Source organism: Choloepus didactylus, chromosome 22, assembly GCF_015220235.1.
Source record: "Choloepus didactylus isolate mChoDid1 chromosome 22, mChoDid1.pri, whole genome shotgun sequence".
NCBI classification, from domain to species: domain Eukaryota; kingdom Metazoa; phylum Chordata; class Mammalia; order Pilosa; family Megalonychidae; genus Choloepus; species Choloepus didactylus.
The window spans coordinates 19,543,953-19,564,048 of record NC_051328.1 but is presented as its reverse complement, the minus strand read 5'-3'; positions in this window follow the sequence as shown (position 1 = coordinate 19,564,048).

The following is a 20,096-nucleotide window of genomic DNA, read 5'->3' as shown; positions in this document are numbered from 1 at the left end:
TATGACCCAGCAATTCCTCAACTAGGTACATGCATTCAAAGAATTCTTTCAAAAGAATTAAAAGCAAGGACTCAAACAGATATTTTTACACCAATGTTCATAGCAGCATAATTCACAATAGTTAAAAGATGGAAACAATCCAAAAGTCCATCGATAATTGAATACATAAACAAAATGTGGTATATATAAACAACAGAATAATATTGGGCCACAAAAAGAATTGAAGTTTTGACACATGCTACAACATGGCTGAAACTTGAAAATATCAGGATGGTGAAATAAGCCACTCTCAAAGGGACAAATATGGTATGATTCCATTTACATGAATATATGAAATATATAGAATGTGCAAATTCATAAAGATGGAAAACAGATTAGAAGTTACCAGGGCCTGGGGTATGGTTGCAGAGAATGGGAACTAGAGAGTTAATGTTTCAAAGGAACAGAGTTTCTATTTGGGGTGATGAAAAAGTTTTGGAAATTGATAGTAGTGATGATTGTACAAGATTGTGAATATAATTAACACTACTAAATTGTACACCTAAAAATGGTTAAAATGGCAATTTTTATATTATATATATTTTGCCTGAAAAATAAGGGAAAAAACTTATAAGATGAACAAGTTCTTACAAATGTTACTTATTCCTTGCAAATGAATAATGGGGTATGTATGAATATGCTCAATAGAATCAAATATTCCATCCCACAAAGTGACTGGCAGTGAGTAATATGCAGTTATTTATCTGTATATGAAAATGAAGATTAATCAGAGCTAGTGAAAATTTTTCTCAAGATTTCTCCCAAGATACAGTATGATATAGACAGATTAAAGGTTTTCTATTTTTTCTATTTTATGTCTTTTCAGTTCTCAGTATTTCCAATGAAGATGTCAGAAAAAGTTCTCACATCAAGGAGATTTACAGGAAAAATTTAAAAAAGGGAGGGGGGATTCCTCTGGGAATTTTGTTTCATAAATCAATGAAATAAACTTTTTATAGCTCTTCAAGTTGCTATTAGGTAAGTGAATTCAGAAGGATTTTGGGTATTTTGCATGTGTTTATAGAATAAAAACATATTCATAGTTGAAATTAGAGAAGTATAGTTGAAAAAGTTGAAACAAATTACCAATAATTTCACAAATCCTTGAAAACCTCTGATACTGTTTTGGTGATTCCTTTCTAATCTTGTTTTGTATAAGCTTCATATACTTTTGGCTATTATTAGACACACTGATTTCTTAAAAACATATTACTTCAATCTCAAATATTTCATTTGATGGAATCATAACATTCTTTATATATTAACCATAAATTTGTAATGTGATATACTTCATGTGATTTCCAATGCTTTGTAAATATAAGTAATATGAAAATAGTCATATATTTATACAGAAATTTTCCTGCATTTATTTTAGAAACATTCTGCTCTGGTTTGCTGATGCTGCTCTTACGCAAAATACCAGAAATGGATTGGCTTTTATACAGGGGATTTATTAGGTTACAAATTTACAGTTCTAAGGCCATAAAAGTGTCCAAAATGAGGCATCAACAAGAGGATACCTTCACTGAAGAATGGCTGATGGCACATGGCTGGTGTCTGCTGGTCATTTGCTCCTGGGTTCTGTTTCAAAATGGTTTTTTCCAAAATGTCTCTATGGGCTAGCATCTCTAAATGTCTCCAAACATTTCTAGGCATCAGCTCCCAAGCTTCTTTCCAAAAGTCTCTCTCAGCTGCTCTTGGGGCGTTTTGTCCCCGCTTAGTTTCTCTGGAACAAACTCTGGGCCAGCATCTCAGTGTCAGCAAGCATCTTTAAGCATCAGCATCAGCATCTGGGCCTGGAGCTCTCTTAAATTCTCCAGTGAAGTAATCAAAACCTACCCTGAATGGGTGGGGTCAAATCTTCACAGAAACATTCAGTCAAGATGTATCACTCACCCACAGTTGGGTGAGTCACATCACCATGGAAACAACCTAATCCAAATATCCCACAAGATTGGATTAAAACATGGCTTTTGGGGGGACATAATATATCCAACCCAGCACATATTCTTAGAGGGAAGTTACTGTGTGAAATGTATTCCAGGGCATGTTAATCTCAATAGTCTTGAGAATTTTTCAGTTCATCAGGTGCTGGTTCCTTTTCTCTTAACAGTTCACACTTCAAATTTGTCTGTCTTCTGTCATGTTTAATATAAGCAACAAGAAGAAACCATGCTGCATCTTCCCCAGTTTGCTTGTAGATCTCCTCAGCCAAGCATCCAAGTTCATCACGTACAAGTTCTGTCTTCTATCCAACACTAGGACCTAATTTAGTCAAGTTTTCTGCCATTTTGTGGCAAGAATTACCTTTTCACCAGTTTCCAATAACACATTCATCATTTCCTTTTAAGAGCCCACCAGAAGCACACTTACATTCCACATTACTACCAAAACACTCTGTTCAGGGCTATCTAGGCTTTTCTATCAAATGTCTCAAAATTCTTCTACCTTCTATTCATTACCCAATTCCAAAGCCAATTCCACATTTCTTTGTATGTGTTAAAGCAGCACCCCACTTCTTTGTTTGCTAGGGCTGCTGTACCCAAGACTAGTTGGATTAAACAACATAAATTTATTATCTCACATTTCTGGAGACTGAAAGTCTGGAATCAAAGGGTTAGCAAGCCATGCATCTTCTTAAAAGGAGGAATCTGTTCCCTTCTCTCCCTTAGCTACTGGTGGGTGACCGACAATCCATGGTTTTCCTCAGAATGTGGAAGCATAACTCCATCTATTGCCTCTGTTTCTATCATTTCTGCATCCAAATTTCCTTTCCTTATAAGGACACTAGTCATATTGGTTTAAGGCTACCCTTATCTAGTTTGTCCTTGTCTTAACCAATAACATCTTCAAAGACCCTATTTACAAATAAGTTCACATTCACAGGACAAGGCATTTGGACTTAAACATGTCTTTCAGTAAGGAAACAAGTCAATCCATAATAAATGGTCTGCATTTTTAAAGCTGTAAATGCAAATACCAAATGAATTTTCAAATCGACTGACTCACATATAGAATCCCTTTTCTCCTTAATTTTCTCCTCCCTCTCTCCCCTTCCCTCCCTCCTCCTTCCTTCCTTCCTCCCTCCCTCCCTTCCTTCCTTCCTTCTTTCTTTTGGTTTCTTTAATCAGGACAAGCCAGAGTCATGGTTCCCCATAAAACGACAATGTTCTCACTTCTGGGGGGCATATAACCATTCTGGAATACAATGATATCACTAACTGCTAAGTGTATAATTGAAATATTGTCATGGTGGCATAAAGCATATTTTTCATACAGCTTCAATATAGAGTTGTCTTCAAGTGCCATAGCACCACGATTTCTGGTTTCATCATAAATTTCATGTAAGTATTCTACTGTTGTTATAGTGCTATTTCTTCTCATGACTTTTCAGTTTCTTTAGAGGTTTAACTTGCTGAAATACAATTATAGTTACATTTCCTGCATACTTTGTATCAGGCATTATGTTAAGGACTTTACATGTATTATCTCATTTAATCTACAGAACAATACTATGGTAAAGACGGTGATTTTTTTTTTTTTTTCTCATTTTACAGATGAGAAAATAAAGAATGAGAACCTTTAAATACTGCCCACAGTCATACAGTTACTAGGTTGTTAAGCTATGATTCAAGCCCAGCTTTTCTGGTCATGTATTACCATGTAACAAAATGCCCAAAATTTAGTGCCATGAAACTATTACCATTTTATCATGTGCACAATTTTTGGGTCAGGAATACCAGCAAATCAGAGTAGAAACAGCTTAATGCTTCTCCACAAAGACTAAAGCCTCAACTGAAATGGGTTGAATTGTTGAAAATATCTGGGACCTTTCAAAAAGGACCAAATGTCTAGGGATTTTGCTGTCAGCTGAGTTTTTCAGTTCTTCCCCACATCACATTTACTGGGTCTGAAATGCCTAACATTGCTTTTTTACTGATATGTCAGGTACCCAGGCTAGAAAGATGACCACAGCCAGGACTTCAGGCATCTCTGTTTCTATGTGACCTTTCCACGTGGCTAGTTTGGGCTTCCCTACGGCATGGCAGTCTCAGAGTAGCTGGACTTCTTACATAGTGGCTGGCTTACCCCAGAGGGGGCATTCTGAGACTTAAGACTTAACCTCAGAAGTCACACAGCCTCACTTCTGTCATATTCCATTGGTCAAAAGGGAGTCACAAGACCAGTCCATAAGTAAGAATAGGGGTATAGAGAACACCTCTTGATGGGGGGCATAACAAAACACGTGGCCATTTTAATCCACTACATGGGGCTTGTTGCACTGAAGTACACACACTCTTAAACATCAATCTTGGGTAAAGACATGGTAGATTGTTTCTAGGTAGAAATAATTTTCCCAAACTGCTCACATTCCTTATCTAATCACCATAAACAAAGTGGAGTTCAGTGGAAAAGTGGGGGTTGTTTGGGTAAATCCTTGTTGCCCCAACTCTACTTTCCATGCTGTGACTCCAAGAGAGGGTAGTACCAGGGTAACGCTTTCAGGCTTCCCATCCACTTCAACACATCCCCCCTATCCCCCAAACACACAAACACATACACACACACACACACACACACACACACACACACACACACACACACACACACACTCTCCCTCTCTCTTTTTACCACCAGAGGATGAATAGCTATTTGGTGAAAACTCTCATGAGTTTTGCTCATTTGTCTCCTTCAGCACCTGCCCGCCCACAGGTCAGAGACTGGGGTTCTCTCCTCTCCCATGCCGTAAAGTCTGTGAGTTTGGTTAGAAAAGTGAATAGGAGCCAGGGTCTGTCCAATTGGAGGAGAAATTCCTAAGTGTCCCTAAGTACAAGCCACATTCTTGAATCTAGCTATTCCAGAACTTATATTTTGGTATGTATCTGACCCTTGTGTCTCTTTTTCAATTGGGTCAGAATGTGGAACACAAAGTGATATGATAGCTTTCCCCCTTGGGTTCCAGTATATGGTGAATTGGCCTACAGTTGACATGAATATCTAATGGAGGTGAGAATACCAGAAACAAATGCTTTGGGTTTATATTAATTTTCTATTTTCCAATATAAAACATATCATAGTTTATAAATTTTAATTCTGTGCCTTTACAAATTACTCTTTTCTTACTATGTTATTCCGAATTTATCAAACAATATTAAAAAATAATGATATTAGTACAAGCTGTTTATTATTATTCTTGATGTGAATGCCATTAGTGTTTTACTAGTAAGCAGGAGTTAAGAAATTTATCCTTTTACTAAAAAAAAAAAAAGACTTTATGAGAGATAAACATTGCATTTTATTTACTCATAACTATGACAATGTGCCTTTTTTCTTATTTCACTGTGAGCATGATTGACGTTTATAAACAGATTTATAAATGCTAGAGTCCATTTGATAAGTATGGATTAGTTTTAGTTGTTTATATACACCCATATGTACAAATGAAAAGTATTTTCTTCATATTAATGTATTTGTTTCCATGAATAAGATTGTGCTATAGTTTCTTGTGAGTGTGTCCTATCTTTGTCAGGTGTTAGTATCAGCATTTTGCCAGCTTCGTAAAATGAACTGGATGACTTTTCACTGAAAATAACCACTTTGATTAGATTCTTTAAACATCTTAAATGGACATGTTAATTTCAGTGACTATTTTACTGATCACAAATTACTTTAGTCAGAAGGTCAATTAGTGGGAAAATAGAATCTGTAAAATATTTAAATACATAGCTAATGGGCCGGGGAATATGTGTTTAGAAACAGACAGAGCAGTATCTCTTGCATATTAACATTTCACCAAGGAAGGAGAGTTTGGATATTTGTTGTTGCTTTTGCAATAGGAAAAAAAAAAAATCAATGCTGTTCAGTTCTGAAGGGACTTTGGCTACACAAGCCTCATTTGAGGAGATAGCAAGTTAGACTGAACACAGACTGAATACAAATACCCTATTTACCATGTATATCAGAAATAAACAGCATTTAGACTTTTCATGACAACAGTATAACTGGCTTGCACTTAATGAACTTCCAGAGAGAAGAGGAATTTAACCCAAGCCCAAATTTACTCATTCAGCAAACATTTAGAAAGTGATGATTATGGGGTCAGGTACAATCTAGGTGCTGGATCATAGGTATGAGACAAGAAAGGATAATTATGATGTCCTTAATAAAGTGATAAAATGGTTCTTGAGCTCTCATAGATGCAATTGTTCATAATGCCAGTTCGCTGAGACAGAGATGATTTTCCCCAGAACACTTATACAAAAGCCTAAGAGAGAGCTATGTTTGATAAGATGTGTCTCTACTTCCTTCTCTTCTCCCTCTGCTGTCAGTGGAGAGAGAGAGAGAGAGAGAGGAGAGAGAAGAGAGAGAGAGAGAGAGAGAGAGAGAGAGAGAGAGAGAGAGAGAGAGAGAGAGGAGAGAGAGAAGCAGAGAAAGAGAACAAGGAAAAGTCAAAATTAAGTGTTACACCGCAGTATCCTTGTGCACCATCCTTGTGCACCTGCCATCTTATCTGCTATTCCACATAACAACCTATCATGTTTAATTAATGAGGGAAGTAATGAAAAATGTTAACATCAATCATGCCTACCCTGCAAAATCTGCTAACACTATTGTTTATGCTTTGAAATCTTTCACATGCTTCAAAATCCAATTCAAATTACCACCTCCCTTACAGGAAGCCTCCTTGAAGGCCCAAATGAAAGAAAGGGATTCGAGCTAACATTTATTGATCACCTGCTACAGGCCAAGTGCTCTACTAGGTACTTTATAAATGCCATCTCATGTAGTCCTCGGAGCAGTTTTTTATGCGACACATTGTCTACTGTTATACGGTTCAGGAAACAGAGGCAAAGAAAGGCAGTCACAAGGTTCAAAGTCATCATATGGTAAAAAGCAGAGCCAGGATTTAACATAGGTCTTCTTGACTAAAAATCCCTGTTCATCCCACAATACAGTGTAGTATCTCTCCTGAACTCCCATGTAATTGTGTTGACCAGCATTAAAGTGCTTACCACCTATTAGTCTTTCTTATATTGCAGCACAGGGCTTGGCACTTTGTAGATGTATTAAATTTGAATTGGATTTATTTGTAAACATTAGCTGGAAACCAGCTAAATGACACATTCAATAAAAATTGATGTACACATAATTAGGCACATTCACAAATGAAAGGAGACAAGGATGTCTTTGAGTTTGTGCCTGGCAGACAAAACAGGGAATAAGATTAGTGGAATAAACAAAATGCGCCCACTTTAAAAAATATTTTACCAAATATAATTTTTTCTTCCAATGTTTTCTGATGCTTGGCTATCTTTGGATAACTTATTTTGCTTTAAAGGCTTAATTTGAAAGATTCCCTATAAGAGGAATTTTCTGTAGGTGAGACAGTCAGGGTACCTGCGTATGAAGGTGCCACTCACCTTGCAGTTACTGTTGTATTAATCACTGGCACAGAAATTTACTGGAGTCAGTAGTTCATACTGGGCAATAGGACCAATTTAGATCGCTCTTAGAGGGAAAAATTTCCATTAGGTACTGAAAGCAACCCCAGGAGATGACAATTATAAGCTAACAGGGTCATTTATTTTTGTGTTTATATTTTCAATTCAAAGAAATCCATTAACTCCTAAGGGAGACCTCAAAGGAAGGGGAGGCACTAAATAGAGAGTTTATTTCCTTGTCTTGCAAACCAGGCCACGGCCCAAACATGGCCCCCTTGGGACAACCAGGGTGCAATCCAGGCATGTCACCCAGAGGGGAGCCCTGAGGCCTAGGAAGCTGTTTAGAGGGAGTGTCTCTGAGTCTGAGACTCACTGGGAAACTGCAAACTAGCTGCCAAGACTAGGTATTTCCTCACTGGTTCACAAATTAACAAATGTTAATTGAGAGCAAGTGCAAGACACTCTACTAGACACCATGAGAGATAAAGACGGAAACGTAAGTCAGTTTCAACTCCAGAATTGGAAACTACGGAGATGCTAAGATTTAGTAAGTAGCAAATTTATACTAGAGTATAGGGAAGGAGATGCCATGCACACCAACAGCCATTTTTTGTTTCCTGACACTTAATTGGACATCTAAATATAAATTTTATGGAATCAATGGCAAGATGAATAGAAGGAAAGGTGCCCAAATGAACAAACTACCACTTTAAAAAAGAAAAGTACTGTAATAATGTAGAAAATGTTATGATGGGGGGGGGGGGAGAAAGAGAAAGGGAGGGGGAGAGAAAGAAAGGGAGAGAAATTGTAAGAGAGGAGAGCGTAAGTCAGAAGAGTATGTGAGCATGACATATACTTCCTTTTTTTAGGAATCTGAAATAATTTAATGGCAGCTTTGGCTTGGGGGTAAGGATCCAAAAGATAGAAAAAATTTGGAAATGTAGAATTGGGTGCAAGGGAAGCATTCCAGATGGAAGAGTCAGGAAATTAAGGAATGCATGAGTATAAATAAATAAAAGAACAATGGTTCCAGTTTGGCTGCTGCATAAAAGGGCTTATGAAACACGTAAGAAACGATAGTCTTTGAAAGTTTAAAATCAGTCTTATTGGTAGAACAGAGCCATTGAAGATTTTTTAGCAAAGGAGTGGTATGTAGACAGTTGTGATTTAGGAATATTTACTTGGTAGTAGTGTATCAATAGAAGGTAAAATACCATAGAGAGATTAAGAACTTGGACTTTGGAGTTAGACAAATGAAAATACAGAGCCAACTACACAAACCTGGTAGCTGTCTAATATGGAAATACTCTGGTTCATCTTCCTCCTCTAAAATAGGATTATTTCTGCTTATCTCATAATTTCTGTTTGTTTATTGTTGTTTTTCTTTAAAGTGGCAGAGATTTACTTTTATAGATCTAGCACAGTACTTGGCATATAGTTAGAACTTAATAAATGTCGTTGTTTAATAAATGTTGTTATTGTCATCGATAGAATATTATCTATTCTATCATTATAGATAGAATAGATTGATGTGAGGTTATCCTTGAGGCAAGTTATGACAGAAACATAGGAAAAATTTTCTGAAGAGTAGTATTATAACATAATAAAAGAGGATGGGACAAATATGAAAAAATTTAAAAGGCTAAAATTGCTTGATACAGTAAGGAAGAATCTGGGAAAGCCCATCCCTAGCTTCCTTTACTTTGCAGGCACCTTTATAAATAGTCCCTTTACGAAACTTCCCTCAGTTACCCTGTTTGAATGTGCCATCATTTTCCTGTTCAGACATGGATGGATGGGGCCATGAACTCAATCTCCTGATTTGGGGAACCATGGAAGAAAACATTACTTACTACCTTTCCAGTTCTAGTGTTTTAGTTTAGTTTTATTTTTCACTTGCTTGTTTGACCCCCTCCCAAGATGGTGAACACTCTCACACATGTCTGAAGTTCCCACTGCATTGAATATCAGAGCCATCTACAGGAGGAGTACTCCTGGGGATTGCATGAGTAACTGATTGCTGAAGTTACTTTGCATTTCTATCTTTGGAACCTAATAGTTGGAACCGCACTTTACTGGTAGCGAGTAATCAGGTCTATCCCCCCAGGCACCTGAAAACACCCAGAGTTATTCCACCAATCCAGGAGTAGTATTTTTCCTGTATACCTCTGTTCTGGTTTGCTAATGCTGCAGTTATGCAAAATACCAGAAATGGATTGGCTTTTATAAAGGGGGTTTATTTGGTTACAAAGTTACAGTCTTAAGGCCAGTAAGTGTCCAAGGTAAGGCATCAACAATGGGTACCTTCACTGACGGATGGCCGATGGCATCAGAAAAACCTCTATTAGCTGGGAAGGCATATGGCTGGTGTCTGCTTGCTCCCAAGCTGCGTTTCAAAATGGCATTCTCCAAAGCATCAGTTTTCGACAGCTGTCTTCAAAATCTCTGTCTCAGCTATAGCTGGGCCTGTGTGGCTCTTTTTAAAGTACTCCAGTGATTTAATTAAGACCCACACCATACCTCCATGGAAACCTTCAATGATAGGTCACACCCTAACCACAGGTGTCACCTACAGTTGGGTGGGTCACATCTCCATGGAAACACTCAATCAAAAGTTTCCAACCTAATCAACACTAATGTATCTGCCCCCACAAGACTGCATCAAAGAACATGGTGTTTTGGGGGACATTATACATCCAAACCAGCACAACCTCTTACTGAAAATCACTCAGATCAGTGAAAACATTAAGAGCTTTCTGCTGCCAAAATTACTTCAGTTATCTAACATATCAAAACCTAAGCCTGTCTTTATTGTTTTCAGAGACCATGGCTGGAGACACTTATTCTAACTATATTATATGGTACAACACTAAAAGATTTGAGCCAAGGGAGTACTCCAGGAAGGGGGTTGGACATGCTAGGGTGGTGAGCCATGGAGGGGATATTAGACTAATGAGGTGCCATAGCAGAGCAGGGTTCTCCAGTCTTCTTGCAAGTGGGATCATCACTTTGCCTACACCAGGTGCTTGGGCCACAAGTCTCCACTCAGCCTCAATCTGCAAATCCTGTACACCATGGGCCATAGCACTGAAGGAGCTCTTGGAAAATAAGGGAGGTGAGTCAGGCAGAGTTCCTACACCTGTACTTGGACATGAAACTCAGTATGCTGGAGCATACCCTGATGGAAAGAATAGAATAAGGCACCCCTGTTTTGGTGATGACTCAAGCTTCTGCAGGTGATAGGTGCTTGGGTTAGACAGACCTGGTTTTGACTTCTGGTCCTTCCTCTCTTGTAAAGTAGTTGAGTGATTTTGAGAAAGTTATCTTTTACTCTCTCTCTCTTCTGTGTATATGTTTATAGATACATATAGACATATACACATATTGAGAATGTGTAAAAGAGTGCTTTAGAAATTATCAATTGCTCAATAATAGATAGCTGTTTTTATTCTAACAATATTTTTAGCGACAGAATAACGTGTTTGGCCAATTAGCCACATTTTACCTTTTCACTTGTAATGTTATATAAGCCCAAACTTCTGTTCCATGAATCTTAAATTTTTTTCTCAAAAAGGGCTGTTCTGAGTGAGAATTTTAAAACACATCTCTCCTAGGAGACGCCTTAGGTTTTTCTACATCGACAACCTTACATTCCTTTGATTTTCTATCAAGTTTGCCCAACAGGAAAAACACAAATAAGCTCAGCATTTAATAAACAGATTTGGAGATCTGCTTATCTAGGAAACATTTTATCATTACCTTTTTTTCAGTCCTATGTAGTTGCTGGGGAGAGATGGACTGGATGCTTACAATAAAGCATATAGCTTATAGCCCATTCAAATCACATTCACATAGCTCTGAAACAATGGCTCTGGATGATAGCAGCTGGTGTCAGAACTTGGAATATCTGAAGAGGATGCAGTAATTTCATTTCCTGTTTTGAGATACTTAGTTCAACATAACTCACTGAGGGCTTAGGATACCTGGTTCACCCAAGGAAAAGTAAAACCATAAATGAACTAATTCTTGACAGAATATACAAAATATTTTCAGTAATAATCTAGGATACATTAATTGAGAGTAAAAAGATGGGAGAAAAGTATAGGATCTTACAAGAGTTAAAAATAGAATAGTACATACAAAGTCCTTATGCTTTTATCATTGATAACATGCTTATATTTAATAGAAAACACATAATGATCTCCAGATTGAAATGTACTCTACTAAAACTTAACTACCTTCAGAATCCATAATTAGTCTTGACTTTTAATTCTATAATACTGTAATAAATATATCATAGGTTTTATCTGAGTAATACAGATTTGGTTAAACTGGAATCACTTTGTGTTCCTCATATATAAAGATTATCTTGGTGTCAACTAGACCTAGCTTCCAAAGTGGTCTTGAAGGAAGAAAATTAAAAGAATGTCCCCATTAGCATGGGGGAATGAGATATACCCTATTGGGCATTCTCATTCTATTTTCACTTCACTTTAAAACTTCTTGACACATCTTTTGAAATATATATCAATGTTTTTTTCTGGGGGCATCTTTCCATAACAGTTCGAATAAGAGAAAACCACTGATCTAGGAGTTCACAAATTTAGAAGTGTTACTTGGCAACTGGCTGTGAAAACAACTCACTTTCACATATTATAAAGCCTCACACAAGGTCTTCTCTACAGGGGGAGTAAACTGAGGCTTCACTGCTGACTCCTTCACCACCCAGGACATGAGAAAGAAGGGATGATTTAACCAAAATGTCTGTGTTTCCTTTCTCAGGGAATTTGGTATAAAATACCTCTTTTTCATAATATCTCTGAATTTAAGCAGGTATATCCTTAGTTATATACCATAAAGGTAAATATAAATCACATCAAATAAAATATTAACTAGTAATAATTGAGAAATAGAAGAGGATGTCATGTCTGGGGTTCCTCCTATATTGCTAACAACTGTGACAAATGCCATACGGAATTTATCTCAAATATTCTTTGCAAGAACCCAATAGGGTAGGAATTATCATCTGGAACCTGGAGACAAAAAGTTTCAGTAACTTTCCCAAATGTACAGAGCTCATAAATGGCAGAGCCAGGATTTAGCACTTACCTAATTAACTCCAAAGTCTTTCCTGCAGTTTAAGGGGTATTCAATAAACAAAACAAAGTAAAGATTTATTTTCCCTATGCAACTCTGTCTCAGAACAGGGTGGGAGAAGGAAAGAGAAAGCAATCCTTGTGGTTTCATGTGGGATCATTTTAATATGGTGTAATAGTATCTGGGACATGGCAACATACATAATAAAAGTTCAGTACATGTCAGCTGTTATTATAGCAGTATTATGGAGCTTTATCACAGTGGAATTTTATTTATTTGATTGAATCCCACAATAGGCTTGATAATATGTTGCTGGAAAATTAGGCATCTATTAATAAATAAATTAAATAATACACAAAAAGAATAAACAAAATAATATTTATAGTCACCAAATTAAAAATATGGTGTGGTTTATACAGGGTTTTGTCATTGCACAACAATTAAAATTATATGTGAGGCACAAGGATAAGAAACACAATGTATGATCCATGAATGCATTACTATCCAAAAAGAAAAAAAAACAATCTTCTTTTCTTAAAAGAGTAAGAAAAGCATGGGCCTTTTTTCACTGTCCATTTCTGACGTAAAAATAACTTTTATGAACCATTGTGAAAACTGGTCCTTGTTTATATAATGCTTGATGCCTTTTGAGAGTCTAAAAATTCCTTATATCCCTTCTAATAATTAGGACCTACTGTTTGAGATCAAGCCTGAGAAATTAACCCCCGGAAAACAACTGTTCACAGAGTAGGAAGTGTTAGTGACAGCCTCTTGCTTTCTAAAAGTATCAGTCCCCATATGTGATGTACTTAAATTAGAAGACAAAGGAAGAAACCTGTGGAAATGTTTGTTGGGGGCTGCAACCTTTCCCACATTCCTTTCATTCAGAAAAACACAGCCAGGTACAATTTTCCATCTCACAGCAAGATAAAGATACTGTAATGTCCTATAGGAAGACAGAAATTGCTCAAAGGCTACAAAACAACCTGCCCACCACATCAAGAGACTTGACTAACTTGATGTGGAGAGTGCACAGGACAATGGGAGATCTATATTCTCCAACCTTGGACAAATGCCACTTTCTTAATAGGTCCCTCCCTGTTTTGGTTTCCTAGGCTGCTCTGCTCCAACGAATACCATGAAATGGATTGGCTTAAACAATGGGAATTTATTTGCTCATGGTTTTGCAGTCAGGAGAATGTCCAAATCAAGGCACCAACAAGGCAACGCTTTCTTCCTGAAGACAACTGCCAGCGATCCTTGGCTTCCCTACCGCATAGCAAGGTGCAAGCCGGCATCTCTTCTAGGTTTCCTTGCTTTCAGATTCTTGTTCCTGTAGCACTCTCTCTCCCTCTCTCTCTTCACTCTCTCTCTCTCTCTCTCTCTCAAGGACTCCAGTTAAGAGGATTAAGACCCACCTGGAATAAGGCGGGTCACACCTTAACTGAAGTAACCTCATCAAAAGATCCTACTTAAAACAGGTCCACACCCACAGGATTGGATTAGATTTAAAAACATGCTTTTCTGGGGTACTTACATCTTCAAATCACCACGTTCCCCATTCCAGGATATAAAATCAGAAAAACAAAGCAAATTACAAATAAACCAACACAATCACAAAAAGCCTCATGAAACTATTATTAGAGAAAGGTGATGCTATTTAATAAGAGACTGCCTTGGTTAACACTCTCTTCTCTGCCTCCTAGCTGATGACATAATTAGATAACCAACAGCTGTACATTTGCTGGAGCTGCTTTCATTTACAATTTGTGATACCCTTGACAGATGAAATATGCAGAGGCTATTTTCCAAGGACAGAGTAAAAAGTGGCACAAAACACTAATATCCCTAGATTTTCCAAGTTCATCTGGATTTCATTCCAAGTTCATCCATGCTGTCAAAATAGTTAACTAAATGTCAGTTAATTTCTATTCCTTTGCCATACTGTCTATCAATATATTTGCAAACTCAAAAATTAAAAGTGTTTTTGTTTTTTGTTTGTCTGTTTATTTGTTTTTTGAGATCATGTGCCCCCTCTTGTCTGGTATGGAATATAAGGTCATAGAAATTATAAAAAGGAAAATGGACAATATCTAAGCCTTTGCAAGAAATGGTATTTATTTTAGAAGGAGACTTTAAGGTAGAGATTTTACTTCTGGTGCTACTGATATTACTTCCAGAAGACAAGTCAGGACATGGGAATGGCTACACTTGACCTACTTTGAACCAACAACAACTTGAGTCTTTTTAAACTTCATATCACTACCTAAAATTAGATCATTTCTATGTGTTTACTTATTTAATGCTGGCTTCCCAAACAGGAGGTGTACTCCATGAGGGCAGCTGATGGTTTGGCCATATTTACTTCAGTATCCTCAAATCATAGAACAGTGACCAGTACATGATAACCATTTAAAAATTATTGGTTGATTATATGGATGAGCGAATGAATGAATGAATGAATGAATATTATAGATTTTCTAGTATTATGAGTCATGGAATAAATGGTCATGTAATCTTGAGGTAGAAAGGAAAAGGAAGGTAAAACATTCTAGACCAACACTATCCAATAGAACTTTCTATGATGATGGAAATCAATTATATTTGTGCTGTCCAGTGTGGTAGCCAGCAACTACATGTTGCCATTGAGCCCTTAAAATGAGGAACAGAAGTTCTAATCTGATTTAATCTAATTAATTCAAATTAATTCAATCTAATTCAAATTTAATTTAAAATAATTATGTGCAATAACTACCATATTGAACAGGACCGCTCTAATCTTTAAAAAGGTTTGCAATTTATCATATGCTAACTCAACTTTCAAAAAAAAAAAAACAACAGGAAACCTTTCATAACACTTCATTCCTTAATTTCCCACAGTTTAACTAACTGATTCCGCCCCTCATTAGTTGGTCCTCAGTCCTCGTCCTGAGCCTTTTCCTGCCTTATGAGGTGTTCCAAACCCTTAATTATGTAGCTCAGGGTTGCTCCCCAGCCTTTGCCCTCCCTAAAATTGCCCTAATTCTCCCTCTGTGCTATAGTTACCCATTTACTTGTTCGTTTTTCTCACTAGATCACAAGTTCCTTGAGCAGAGTGATTGGGCTTTGCTAATCATTGTCCCCTAAGTCTCTGATTTGTAGCACATGGTGGTTGCCCAAAGAATATCTGTTAAATGAATGAATGACTGGAAGAAGGAAGTAAAGCAGCAGCTCAGTCTGGCTGCAAGTCCCATCTGCATCTCCATCCCTGTGTCTTGTACCTGAGATTTGGCCTTGTCCCTAGCCTACTACTTGCTCCAGTTCCTTCAAGGCCTTCAAGCTCTTCCTACATAATCTTACTTTTCTTGGAATCAGGAGCTCTACATCTGAGGAAGTTCCCACTGGAGGCCATTCCTGTGAGGGACATTCAATCGTTCAAAATTTCATCAGAACTGTATCAAAATCTATTACATGCCTAGCTGTATTCTTGATGCTGGGAATATATAATTAGTAAGACAAAGTTCTAGCTCTCTCACTATGCTACATTCTAGTAGGGGAGAGAGAGACAATTGACAAATACATGAATGAACAAGACAATATCTGATAAATAATAAGTACTCAGCAGAAATAAAACTGGACTAGGTGAGAATGAGAGCAAAGGACAGGTAGAGGAGTGTGCAGAGAACCCCAAAATATTTGCAACCACATGCGATAAAGGGAAGCCTCTCCTTGGTTATATGTCTAAGCCTAGGTAGCCACTGTGGGTAAACACATTTGCCCTTGTAGTATTATTCTTAAACCTTCCTGGATCTCCCAGAAATATTAATTTGTCCTTCTTCCTTAGGATGGGATTTGTGTCCCTATTGCATTTTCCCCGGTCCTTCATGCATTCTTCTTGGACATACTTTTTAAAAATCCTTCATGATTCTTGTAACAATGTGGCACTTTAAATTTCTCATAGCCTTGAAGCCATTGCTCTTTGAATGAGGAGTGTTTCTTTACTCCAGGCTTGAGTTGACTATGAGTTTGACTTGCCCACTAGTGCTAGTAAAGTCGAGGATTTTATGTCCTCATGTGAGCACAGGCACACACTGTCCTGAAGCCAAGGAGAAGTGCTGGACTGGGAACCTTCCTACCTTTGACTCTGCTGGCACAGAACCACAAATCTTATTGTAAGCAGATTTACTTCTCTCATTCTTTTTCAGTACACCCTATTATTTCAACCTTTTTTTCCCCTCAACAGCTGCAGTTAGTCTTATGACTATGTTTCTTTCATTAAAAGCCTATACTTAACAAAACCTGGGTTTCTTGGTAATTAGCATGTTGCATACAATTTAGAGGAACACTGTGGTTAAGGCATGCGTCTTTCTAAAAAGAAAAAAAATTGTAAACTGCTTATTTTGCTAATTTCTTTGAAGAACTTAAAAAATAATTTTCACAGCACAGTGGGTCAAAAAGAGAAGTTCTTCTTAAGGAAATGAATAAGTACTAAAAGGAGAGAGGGTTTACACCATTCTGCCAACATCTACTTTCATTAATTCTAAATGAAATTTAGGGTTGGCTTTGGTCTCATTTGCCTTGTTTCTGCATGAAAGAAGTCTTCATCTGGCATGGAGAAGCTGGAAATTTCATTTCTTTTTGTTTCTTAAAACTATTTTGACAATGATCTGCAGCCTCTTTGAAGGGGTTTTTAGACATTTCTTTATCTGGTAGTTAGGGTGGATAGGACAACCCTGAAAATATCCAGAAAAAAATCCCCCTGAAACACCCAGGGAAATCCCTGAGGTTTGTTAAAGAAGCTCTGTCACTAATCACTTACTTTTGAACTGAGAAAGCATTCAATTGAGGCAAAGCAACAGAGTAGTTGAGAGATTGGACTCTGGCTCCTTTTCAACTTAATGTCCCACACAGCTACACTGGCAAAACCTCTCTGTGAAACCTGGATTAGATTATTTATAACGTCCCTTCCAGTTTCAAAATTCTGTGAGTCTAAGATTGTAATTAGGACTTGAAAATGAAGCTCCAGCTGATCTCACTGGAAAATTCTAGCACAAGGATTTACTATGATTGCCAGATAGACTTCACTAGCACTCATCAGTTTGAAACATTTTAGGCCTGTGTTCAAGGTCACCTTGGTATTGAAAATTCTCTCTTTCCCCTTCACCACATGTAATATTTCCTCTTGATTGATGTGTGAGCAGTGTATAATTAACTTCTCCTTGAATAACTCCATTGATGGAGGCTTCTTGCCTTCTCAGGTAGCACATTACGTCTTTTGGAAAGTCTGTCTATTAGAGCATTCTTTCTTGTAGCAGACCCAATTAATTTCTATTGCTCCTTAATCTGTCTTCCAGATTAATATCAACTACGACTGAATTTATTGATGTAATACATAGTTGTAGCTGGCTCTTTTGTCCTCTCTGGTTACTCATCACCAAGTTAACCATCCACAAGCCTTCAAAAATTCTTCCAATAGTAGAAGACTTTTAAATATTCACCATTTCAATTGCCTACTTTGAATACCATATAATTTATTGATTGATAGCCTCTAAAGCTTTCATCTTATATAGAGTCTCTTTTTTCAACTTGGTAAGTATCTCATAATTCTCTCTTTTTGCCTCAGTATTACATGGACTGATGGGGAAAAATGTTGCATCAGCTACCTGGTTTCCTAACAAGATAAGTCAAACTTCCCTCTGGAAACATTTTCAAAATGTCAGCTTAGAACAGAAGAAAGCAATCTTCAGCAAACCCGGGCCAAGCTCGTGGAAGGGAGTCTACTGTGAGGTATATTGGTATTGAACAAGATGTCAACCATAGGGTCTCTCTGTATTCAATGCTCAGTTGTGGTTATGCGACATTGTGCTGATCTATGAGAGGGTTCCAGGGCGTCTGGCTTCTTCCTTCTGTCAGGAACTATCAACAGAACCAGGGTTATTCATAAGGGAAAGAACAATGCTATGAACACATAAATAAATAATATTACTACAAATATTTTATTACTACCTCCACTATTGTTACCTCTGACCATTAAAGATGTTAAGGGCTTTACACCAATGTTCTTATTTAATTTCTCAGTAATTCTATGCGGTATCATTGTTCAACTGTAACATAAAACAAAACAAACGAACAAATTTACAAGAAACTAAGATTTGAATGTATATCATGCTTAGAATTTAATGCACAGTCATTGGGGGGGGCATTGGTTTGTATTTTTGACCTTGAGAAAGAGACATTGTTAAAAGTAAAGGTTTTGAAATATAGTCAGGTAGCTAGAGAATGTAATGAGGTTTTGTTTGACTTAGAGTCTGGTCTCTGCAGAGCTCCTAGTCACTATAATATGCTTTCTTCTATACTGCTAGACTACTCAGAAGTACAAAAGAGAGAAGAGATAAACACAACTGTATTTAAGGTCTTAAAGCTGGAGTCCCTGGGAGGCCATGGTGCTTAACTGAGACAGTGGGTCCAGCTAGACAATTTAGGTCTTACTATACGTTAAGAGCACATATAGAAAGAGTACCTGAGTCTTTAGAGGAACAGTGAGCTGTTTCGTTCACGTTATGTTCCTTTTGATGATTAACTTCTTCCCATCTCATTCTAAGAGATAATTCCCTCTCCTCTGTGTTGCTATAGAAAGATCTGTTCGCATGTGGTTTAGAAATATTCAAAGATTGTGGATAACCATAGCTCCTTACATTCATATATGCCTTCTGTATAATTACACTGACTTTGCGAGAATCCAGGCATATGCCAGGAATAGAAGAAAATCCTATTTGCAAAGATTCATTTCCTATATATTCATATTACAGTTTCTGCTTAAATATTTTCAACATGGTAGAACATAGGATATATCATGGGTAGTCACTAAAGAAACCTGCATTTCTCTTCTCTGTGTGGGTGTGTTTCTATGTGTATTTTCAAAGTATCAGCTTGTGTGGCATCTGCAGCACTTTCAAAAATAATGTCTTATCTTTCAAAATAAATCAGAAGCAGGGACATCCAACATGTTGATCGTTTTGACAGTCAACACTAGCTCTGACACTATAACAGGAAACTCAGTTTTCTGATGACAGGAACCTGCAGCCCATCAAGAAATGAAAGACAATTTCCAAGAAGACACTCCATGGTTTCTTAGGTTTACTGTATTCTCTGAACCAGGAAGACATCCAGCAAGCTTCAGTACAATGACTCCCAATCGTAAGGAAGGAATCAGCATCATCAATTTATGTTGATGATGGTGTAAGGGTAGATTTGGTGTTATAGGTATAAAAAAAAAAAAAATGAGAGAGAAGGATTGAAAGGGAGACCATTGCTACACCATTGTAGTGAAAGCATCTCCTCTGTGTGACTGCCAAGTTCCCACATGAGTCTCTCGTTCAGAGAAGAGCTGATACATTGATTTTTTACTCTGGTTTCTCATTAACTTCACCAATTAAACAAAGCCAAGCTTTAATGGTTATTTCATTGACCCAGTCCTGTTTATCACCATTAACTGGGATTTACTGAGGCCCCAGATGACAAAACATAGCTAGGGATCCT